A 10,721-nucleotide genomic window follows, 5' to 3' on the forward strand; every position below is an offset into this window, starting at 1 on the left:
TTTGATGAAATTTCTTTTTATGAAAAAACAGACGAAAAAACCGTGCCTCTTGCAGAAGGAAAAAAAGAAACATGTCTTTTCTATTTCCAAGAGGCCCAGCCATGCCTCTCGCGGAAGTAAAATCGTGCCTATCACGAAAGAAAAAAACATGCTTTCTTTTTCGTTTTCGAGAGGCACAGTCGTGCCTTGCATGGAAGCAAACACGTGCCTCTCGCGGAAGCAAAACAAAATAGAATAGTTTTTTTTTCGTTTCCACGAGGCACTACTTTGAGAAGGAAAAAAAACAGAAAATGTATTTTTTTTCCTTCTGCGAGAAAAAAATGGCCGCGACTCTCGCAAAAATGCCTCTCGCAGAAGGAAAAAAAACAGAAAATGTATTTTTTTTCTTTCCGAGAGGCATGGCCGTGACTCTCGCGAAAGCACAACCATGCCAATCGCGGAAGCAAAACCGTGCCACTCGCGGAAGGAAAAAAAACACGTTTTTTCCGTTTCTAAGAGGCACGGCCGTGACTCTAGCGAAAGCAAAACCGCGACTCTCGTGAAAGAAAAAAAATATGTTTTTTCGCACAATTTTTTTTCTTTTGAATTTTTTTTTTCCAAAAGCTAAGGAAGACCGATGGAAAACCGAAACGTCGAATAAAAACGAAAAAACCATTTTAAAACCGAAAACGCATGCGGAAAAATAAAAATAAAATAAAATCCAGAGGGAGCGTCCAGAGTGCGACACGTGGCAGGTGGCTGAGAGCGGGCCAAGTGACGCTGATCGTTGTGAGGCTCCCGAAGGAGGGCTCGTCAACTAGTTGCTCCCTATATGAAAAGAACAAACGAACGAAAAGAAAGAAACGAACGAACGAAACGCTACTGGGCCAGCAATTGTCCGAGAGGAAAATGTGTGAGCTTTCATCTTCGGCCTGTGATTCTGTACGCCGTAGCAGCATTATTGTGGAGGCCCAAATTTTAGCCTGGCTTTGCGCCTGTCTGGAGCGCCTCCTCCATCTGGTTCAGTGAAAATTCATGTTGATGCTGCTGTTAGTAGGCATGCTGACAAGGGAGATTTTGCAGCAATTTGCAGGTCGGCATCTGGTGATTATCTAGGTGCCTCGCAGGTTTGTTTTGCTGATTTGATCAATCCATAAGTTCTGGAGGCAATGGCGTGCAATGAGGCTTTGTCACTTGCGTCAGACATTGCAAGTGCTACGCCGTATAATTCTTGGTCATGGCTACGGCGGTGGTAAGACAACGACCCTTTCTTGCTTCATTGCTTTGCAACGCTTTAATGTTCCCCTAGCAGAAGATGAAAAAGAAAATAAGTCTAGGATATGGTTCTCTTTGTAATGGGCAAGATAATGAACTTTGTATTACCCTTATTGATATCAAGTCATTTTTGAAACTGAGCTTTGTCAACACTGATCCCTTGGTAGATTTTCAAGCCAATATATCATGGCTATGTAAGCGTTGATATGTTCTCAGCCACAATTTGATTGGAGATAGAAGAAAGCATGTAGGTAGTTCTTCATGCCTAAAATACATAGCATGGATGAGTGTCACCGGCAATCTAGCTGAGCATAAGCAGCCATGGAACAATTTTTAAGTCAAGCCGTTCATACCTACAAGGTTTTTTTTTTCTTTCCACAAGTAAGCACCCAGGGACGGGTGTCTAGTTCATGGACCACACTTTTTATGCTTAAGAGACAAGCAATAAGATCTCTCGTTTACTGTTTACTGTCGATTAATAGGTAATCATTATATTTGTGCGCTCGATGCAAGTAATAGCAACTAAATGTTTCATATCTACTTAGAAATGCTTTTGCCCAATGTTTGAAAATTGGATCATTATGTGAACCAGCATGTTTCTCTTTATAACCCTGAAGTAGCGTGTTATTCATACCAGTTCAATTGAGTGCTTCCTCATGGTGGTACATTAAAGTTTAGCAAACTATCTGGATCCGAACTCTTTCTAGCATGGTGGTCGGCTGTAACATAACCTTGATTTCGTGCACTGCGTTGTGTGCCAAACAAGAAGATGCCCCTGGAGCACGTCGTGGACGGCGGGAACTTGCCAGCCCCCAGATACCTCTTTGTCCATGGTGCAGATCTTAGTCAGGAAGGGGAACATGGTGTCACTGTTCTTCATCTGGCCGCAAAGAATGAGGTACCAGTAACTGCCATCGACACTTCCTTGTAAAACACTTGCGCTCTCTCTAACATACATGCTCTGTTTATCCCCCATAATTACCTGGACCAGGAGGACTACATGTGAATGTGTCCTCAAAAACTTGGTATGTCCTTTTTGCTTTTCGTGTAGGTGGTGATAATTTGGTATAAATCAAACCATAGCCTGCTCTTAGTTCACACGCCCGTTATGTTCTTCAGTTACTTGAAAGCGGACCAACACGAGTAGTTTGCAAATTTCTTTAGCTAAATTATGAAGATATTGGCCTGTTTTCTATCTACTGCATTGCTTTCGTGGTAAAAAAGTTTAGGCAACTTGAGAAGGTTGCATCATGCTTGCTGATGCCTTTTGTTTAGACCAACAAGATCAAACTGATACTTCTGATTTTTGCTCATAGGTTTGTTTGTGTCTGTTCACAGAATTGGATACATTCAAATAACTTGTGTCGGCCATCTCATTGACTGATATGATCTTTCATTTAGACTTTGTGTTGCCAGAACTAAAACTCTTCTGTTTAATCAGACTGAGTGTTGTGGTTGCTTCCTTGAGGTGTATTCACAATATAATAATTATGTCGGTATTGACCTTTTGCCCTCATGGCTGATTCCAACTTAGTTGTTAATATGTGTATGCATAGCCATAGTTTTAAAGTCTTACGTATTGTGAAATGTTGTTAGAATTAAAATGCAAGGAACGGAATGGTGAAATGTGAATAGGCAGTGCCCTATTTAAGATTTTCTTTACAGAAGCTATAGAATACATGCTAGTCTGGTGTGCTATTTTTTGTTCAGTTAATTAACCGTTTTCTTATTTTCTGCATCAGAATGATTGCAGAGGCTGAAATTCTTGAAGACTAGCTTTTGACCATGTTGTGGATGGTGGGAACTTGCCAGCCCCTAGATACCTCTTTGACCATGTTGCAGATCTCAATCAGCAAGGGGAAGAGGGTGCCACTGTTCTTCATCTGGCCGCAAAGAATGAGGTACCAGTAACTGCCATCAACACTTCCTTATAAAACACTTGGCGCTCTCTCTAATGTACATGCTCTGTGTAACCCACATAATTACCTGGCCACAAGAACTACATATGAATATGTGTCCTCAAGATCTTGCTATGTCCTTTTTACTTTTCCTGTAGGTGGTGATAATTTGGTATAGATCAAACCATAGCCTCCTCTTACACTGTCACACAATTCACATGTCCATTAGCTTCCTCAGTTACTTGACAACGGACAAAAACGATTAGTTTGCAAATTTCTTTACATAAAGTATGATGATATTGACCTGTTGTTTGTCTACTGCAATGCTTTCGTGGTAAAAAAGGAAGGTTGCATCATGCTTGCTGATGCCTTTTGTTTAGACCAACGAGATCAAACTGATACATCTGATTTTTGCTCATAGGTTTGTATGTGTCTATTCACAGAATTGGATACATCTAGATAACTTGCATCAGACATCTCACTGATTGATAGATCTTTCATTTAGACTTTGCATTGCCAGAAGTAAAACTCTTCTGTTTAATCATACTGGGTATTTGTGGTTGCTTCCTTGTGGTGTATTCACAAGATAATAGTTATGCCGATATTGACCTATTGCCCTCATGGCTGATTCTAAATTAGTTGTTAATATGTGCATGCATAGCGATAGTTTTAAAGTCTTACATATTGGGAAATGTTGTTAGAATTAAAATGCAAGGACCAGAATGGTGAAATGTGAATAGGCAGTGCCCTATTTAAGAATTTCTTTATGGTGTGCTATTTTTTTCAGTTAATTAACCATTTTCTTATTTTCCGCATCAGAATGATTGCAGAGGCTGAAACTCTAGATGATCAGCTTTTGGTAGCAGTAGGGGACACACAGGATATTTGAACTGGTCGAGAAGCTTGATCTGATATTGCTTCCTAGCTTTGAACTCGGGAGGCCGTTGAAGTTGGCCAAAGAAGCAATAAGGCATCATGTATGTATCCCACTACGAGGTTGCCACCTGCCTGATATATGCTGCAACGAAAGGTGCCCAGATGGTCAAGGTTGGATTTTCCACACGTTCTGCTACAACTGCTTGAATGCATACATCGAAGACAAGCTGAAGGCCTCGAAGATGTCTGTAAGATGTCCACGGTTGAGATGTCAATGTCAATTTTCAGCCGGTGCGTGTAGACCCCTTCCGGTTAGCAGCTACGAGTAGTCTATTGTTTGTTAAAATGGTCGATCCTACGTTTGTGTCGTTTTTGTTTTGGTAGATGATTGTTGGGTTGTTAGTTGTAAGAGATGCGAGCTGGCATGTGGTGGAGTTGTTGTAAAGGCATGTGTTGTTTCTTGTCCATCAGTAATAACAAATAGTAATGTTGTCGTGAATGTGATTCTTTGCCACGTGTTATGCTGCCGAAATTTCTAGTGAAAATACGACCGACTTGTAAATTTTTTGGCCTTGTTTGTAAGAAAACAAAAACTTTACGGTGTTGAATTCAAAATGTTATGGCCTTGTTTGTAAGAAAACAAAAAAATTTAGGGCGTTTGCCTGGCATGGTCTGCAGGGAAGAGTTTTTTATACACATTTAACATTATTAGATATATGGGGAAAGATCGAACAATGATTGGTTACACTTTTGAATATATAGGATAGTTCAATTCTTCATTCTTCTAATTAAAATGTTCAAGCTGTTTGATTTCCCAGTAACCGTGAAGTCCTTGTTTGTAAGAAAACCAATGATCAACATTTTTGAAATATTTGTTCAATATTTAACACGAAGAGTTGGTAGTCGTGATGGCTAGCCAAGATCGCTCCCTTGGTGGAGTTCCAAAGTTTGATCTCTCGTTCTCCCAATTGTTCTTCCTTTTTTCTTAATATAGTTCGGAAAATGGGCCGGCCCGACTATTGTATCCCGTCAGCAAGATATCCCTACAGTCTCACTGAAGGCGAGATATAGTCGCCGCACGACCCTATGTCTCGGATTCAGTGAGATAGACAAACACACAATAGCCTCATTTTCTGTTTTGTTTTCTTTCACATTTTTTGTTTTGTTTTTTTGCTTATTTTATATTTCAAAATATTCTAGATAAATATATTACAAAAATCACTGTAACTAAAACATTCAAAAAATGCTGACCAAGCATATGAAAAGTGTTAAATATATATAGAGACAATGTCTATCACATATACAAAAAATGTATAAAAAAATAAAATGTGTATGAAACAATGTAATCATGTATTTAAAAAAGTTAATCAAGCATTTTCAAAAGATGTTGAAGAAGTGTTTAAAAATGTTAAGCAAGCATTTGGAAAATGTTAACTGTGTATAGATTTTTTTGCCATGTATTAAAAAATGATAAAAAATCAGCATGTATATAAAAAATGCAATCAAGAATTTAGAAAACTGTTGAAATATTATTTGAAAAATGATAAATGTGTATAGAATAAATGTTAACTATGTATTAAAATGATGAAATTTTATTGATCATTTATAGGCTGCGTCCACGGGGACCTTTTTCCCCTTAATCACTGTTTGATAACCGGAGTGGGGAAGAACGGCGGTGCCGTATGATACGGGCTACCGCGTGTATGCACATATCTGTACCGGCTCTGCCCATAAATAGAAATATGCAAAGTAGCATTGATGTGCGCTAGTGGGGAATCCAGACTCCATGGGAAGGCCTTAATCCTATTGATTTCGACATTCTACTTTACGTCACCTGTTACTAAATTGTATTTCAGTATTTTACCTTTATGCTCGCTACCCGTTTTCACCATTTTACTACTACGTTGGATTTCCTACAACTTGCAGGCATGGCTATTTAAAAAGTAAATGTGGATGTCTGGGTAGTGCACCCACTAGATTAATTACATATGTAATCCGCCAACACTAAATGCAAATTTGCAACACACTTATCTATATATTAAATGAGGGCATATCCTAGCATGATATGGTCAGTCTTATTAATGCTTTAACATATATACCAATCTTAGAAAATCAATTTTAGCAAACAAAATTAGCCCGCGAGCATTCAATATGGTTACCGGATATCGCAAGGCCATCCATAAGATTTAAGATCTTATCCAACAAACTAAATCTACATGTAGATTTGTTGGATGGAGAGATGTGGTATTTAAGTGTGCTCACCACCATAGCCCATATAAAAAACCATGTGGTGTAGAAGTCTTGCATAACCAAAGATTGATCAACACACCTGCCTAGTGTTAACATCTTCTACAAGAAAGATGGCTAGTTCTAAAGTAATGTGGGTGTTCTGCCTCCTAGCTTTACTGGCTTTCACTTCTTGTTCTTATCATGTACGAGCAGAAGATCATGCCACCAAGGAGAAAAATGAGGTGATGGAGTATTGCAAGAGGTACATATTCAAAAATTATGGCGATCAGTTTCCTGACCCCCACAGGAAATGTTGCCAAACAGTAAGAGAATCAAGACACATCCATGCTATGTGCCAGAAATTCACGCACGCGGATTTGCATAAGATCAGTCTAGCCAAGTGGGCTCATGTTACATATTGGTGTGGCAACAGATTGCACCCAGGGACTAATTGCGCAGGTGTGTTCATATATATATATATATATATATATATATATATATATATATATATATATATATATATATTAGCATTTTGATGTAATTTCCAAGCTTATCTTCATGAAATTAATTACTTACGAGGAACACAATCTCATATGTAGGTTTCATCGTTCCAGATTATAGTGCGCCATCACCTCCAGAACACTAATCGTAAGGCCGGTCTGGTCAAATAAGGAAAGGAGTGTTATAATATGGAGCACTTAGTCTAAGGCAGTCTTATCGAACAAAGGAAGGGATGCTATGATATTGATGCTTTATCATAGGACCTCTGCAATAATGCATCTTACTTTTAATTTTATGACTAATAAAAGGACTGCCGCATGTTCTCTTTGTGTTTAGCATGATATTTAGTTGTCCATCGACATACATGGCCTCAATCAATGACTTTCACTTCTGATAAAATAGACTGCTGAATTAAATCCAAAGTCTTGTAAACAAACATAGCTTGTTCTATTCCTAATAATCACTATAATAAACACTAATAAATAATTTGTGTTTGTCGAATGGCATGGTCTTTGCCGAGCATTTTACGGGATATTGGCAGACCACCTATTTGTCAAGAACCACACTCGGTAAAAGAAAGCACTTGATAGAGTCTTTAGTTCATCGAGAGCTGTGAGAAAAATAACACTCGCCAATGCAACTTTTGATGAGAGCTCGTGACATAATACTCGACAACTAGGAGCCATGTGGCACAGTCGTCCAAGGTTGACGGCTCTGTGACACTAATGCGTCCCAGACACGAGGCTATGATTTGCCGGCAATTTGGGAGCTCTTAACCGGCGCCTTCAGCATCGGTTGGTGTTTCCTACGCCCACGCGGTTGATGGTATGGGCCGGCCCACCACAAGGCGAGGCGGATCGCTCGCCAGCGCATCTTCGTATGCTTTTGTTGACCGGTTGACAGTTGACCAGTTGGCCGGTCAACCATTTACTTTTGAATTAAAAAACGAAAAGTTTTTCAAAAATGTTCATGGATTTTGGAAAAATAAACTAAAAAAAATAAAAAACCACAAATTTGAAAAAAATCTCATAAATTTTGAAAAAACTCCACGAATTGGAAAAAAATCATCGATACATATGGTCGCTAGCTTTTCCTCGAAAGAAATTTTGATAGTTAGCTTCGAAGAGTGACACAATTTTGAGGGCCTAGCTTTATTAAAATTCTGATCGCTAGCTTCGTTTGTGTTTTAGCACTGATCGCTAGGTTCTTTTTTTCTTTCTTTTAGATACCGATCGCTAGCTTTGTGCTAACCGGTAGCCTACTAGCACAGACGAGCGGTTGAACATATAGGCCAGCCCACCCTGGCAGGAGTGCAGGACATGCGGACGAGCTGGTTTATTTGTTTTGGGTTTTAACAAATCAAAATCGAACAAACAACGAGGAAGTGAGGTGACGCTGACATAATACTTACATGTAACATAGACAGACCCAATTAATAATTACCAAAGATCCCGTTGATCTTTTTTTTAGGATCAAACGCTACTGCATCTTTATTTAACTAGCGTAGCTGGGAATGTCATCAGCGATTACAGACAGAACAAAATCAGGACCACACCTTACATAACTCGTCACCCACACCTACTTTAAAGCCAACTTATGCGCAACCACATTGGCAGAACGGCGAACCCAATCCACACAAAACTCCATGCGCGAGCTGAGCAGCTCTTTTATCTCTTGAATCCACGGCCCCACAGCAGCCAAACACCTTTCAGAATGCATCAGCATTTGCGCCACAGCCTTGCTGTCAAGCTCATGATGGACTCGCTGAACCCCAAGCTCAACCGCAAGCTGCAAACCCCGCCTGCACGCAAGAATCTCTGTGGCTTTAGGATCAGCAATGTTTGGAAGAAAATGACTCACCCCAGCCCTAAAAGCGCCATTGTGGTCTCGAAGCACCGCTCCTCCTCCGTCCTTGCTCCCTTGCTTTGAAACAGCACCGTCCAAGTTCACCTTCACCCATCCCGCCGCAGCCGACGCTGCTCCTCCTCCTCCACTGAGGTAATCCCTCCTCCTACTCCTCCTCCTCTCTCCTTCCTCCTCCTCCTCCCTCCTCCCTACCGTGCCCCTCCCTCCTCCCTCCTCCTCCGGCCGTCCCCTCCTCCCTCCTCCTCCGGTCACCCCCTCCTCCCTCCTCCCTCCTCCTCCGGCCGCCCCCTCCTCCCTCCTCCTCCTCCCCCTCCACTCCTCCTCTGGTCGCCCCCTCCTCCTCCCTCCATCTCTCCTAAACCCTAAACTTTTTTGTACTGTTCTTGTATAATGTAGTTTTTATTATTTTTAGTAAGAAATTAACTGTTTTTATTTACAGTAAGTGCTTAGTTGAACTAGTTGAATTAATAGAACTAGTTTATTTTTAGTAAGAAAATTTAGGTATATGAGATTTGATGATCTAATTAAAATTTTACTATAGAACTAGTTTATTTTTAGTAAGGAAATTAATATAACTAGTTTATTTTAGTAAGTGCTTAGTTTAACTAGTTGAATTAACAGAACTAGTTGAATTTATGTCATTATCACTTTGTCATCAAAGAATGCTATATGAGATTTGATGATCTAATTAAAATTTTACTCGATGGAATATGCAGGCTTTGTAGAGTCGTGTCTCCTTCGAGTAATCGTCATCCGAGTTACCTCTACTTCCTCTACACCCGAGTTGGTGAGCTAAAAGTCCACCTTCTCCTTCTCCACTCCTCGGTGTTGAATAAAGTAAAACTAGGGTATTTAGTTATGCTTCTTAACCAAATGAAGTGTTCGGGTTATAAGATATATTCAAATTTTTTGTCAATATTGAACCATTGAAATGTAATGAGCACCAGTTTATACTCATGTGTGAAGTGTTGATTCATTTCTGAGTGGCCTTTGTTTTGCCGGAGCTACTACTAGAAAAAGGCCTGTTAGTGGCGCACCTATTTTTTTCAGAATTTTTTTTCAATTTTTTCTTAATCTCGGATCAATATGCTTAATCTCAAGTCAAATCACACTCCGTGGTCAAACTTCCCGGAAGGTCACCCATCCTCACACTACTCTAGCCCGAGCACGCTTAACTTCGCAATTCTATCCAACCCCAGCACCAGCTCACTTAACAGGCACTTGTTGATATATCTATCATATCAATCATATTAAACCTTGTTGATGTCTAGGACTTTGTTCATATTCATGAGTGTGATGAACTTTTGAAAAAATATTTCAAGCTTCCCGGTCATATTACGTATCATATTTTGAACATTTTTTCCAAAAAAAAATTCGAAACCAATTTTTTTTCTGTTACTAGTGGCGCACCTAGCAAATGGTGCGCCACTACTAAGTTTGATTTTTTTTCATTTCCCCCCCTCTAGATCTTAAAAGCCCTGCATCTTTTATTTTGTTAGGTTTTTGGGGATTCTGAAAATCTTCAACGGGATTCTGCAAATCTTCAACGGGATTCTGAAAATCTTCAACGAGGATGTAACTTTTCGAGTAGATGCTTTTTCATAAAAAAACTTTTTAATCCGAGTTCGTATGCAAAAGTTATGCCCATTTTACTAAATTCCAGAGAGATTTTGCAAATAAAGTCAAAATTCATATTTGTAAATTTTCCCAACAACTAGACCGCATATCACGTGGGAAACTTATTTTCTTTTATTTTTTTGACATTTCCATCATTTTTTAATTTTTTTTAAAACTGAAAAGGCGGTCCACGGGAGGGGGGTGCATTTGGTTATAGTAATGGCACACCTGTTCAAAGTGTACCATTACTATGTGTATGACTTGGTCAAATCTTGGTCAAAGTTAGTAATGGCGCACTTTGTGTAGGTGCGCCATTACTAAGTTTGATATAGTAATGGCGCACTTTGCACATGGTCATGGCGCACTGTGCGCCATTACTAACTTTGACCAAGGTTTGACCCAGTCATACACATAGTAATGGCGCACTTTGTACATGTGCGCCATTACTATGTCAACTAGTAATGGCGCACTATCCCCTGG

General features: G+C 39.7%; 1 long non-coding RNA gene across 1 annotated transcript; it reads left to right on the forward strand.

The window, feature by feature from the left end:
* Positions 1-6,229: 6,229 nt before the first annotated feature.
* LOC120975340 (uncharacterized) lies at positions 6,230-7,093 on the forward strand. Its single transcript, XR_005771121.3, has 2 exons — positions 6,230-6,716; positions 6,857-7,093. It is a non-coding gene; the product is annotated as an uncharacterized lncRNA (long non-coding RNA).
* Positions 7,094-10,721: the final 3,628 nt, after the last annotated feature.

The sequence above is a fragment of the Aegilops tauschii genome, chromosome 3, assembly GCF_002575655.3.
Source record: "Aegilops tauschii subsp. strangulata cultivar AL8/78 chromosome 3, Aet v6.0, whole genome shotgun sequence".
Taxonomy (NCBI): domain Eukaryota; kingdom Viridiplantae; phylum Streptophyta; class Magnoliopsida; order Poales; family Poaceae; genus Aegilops; species Aegilops tauschii.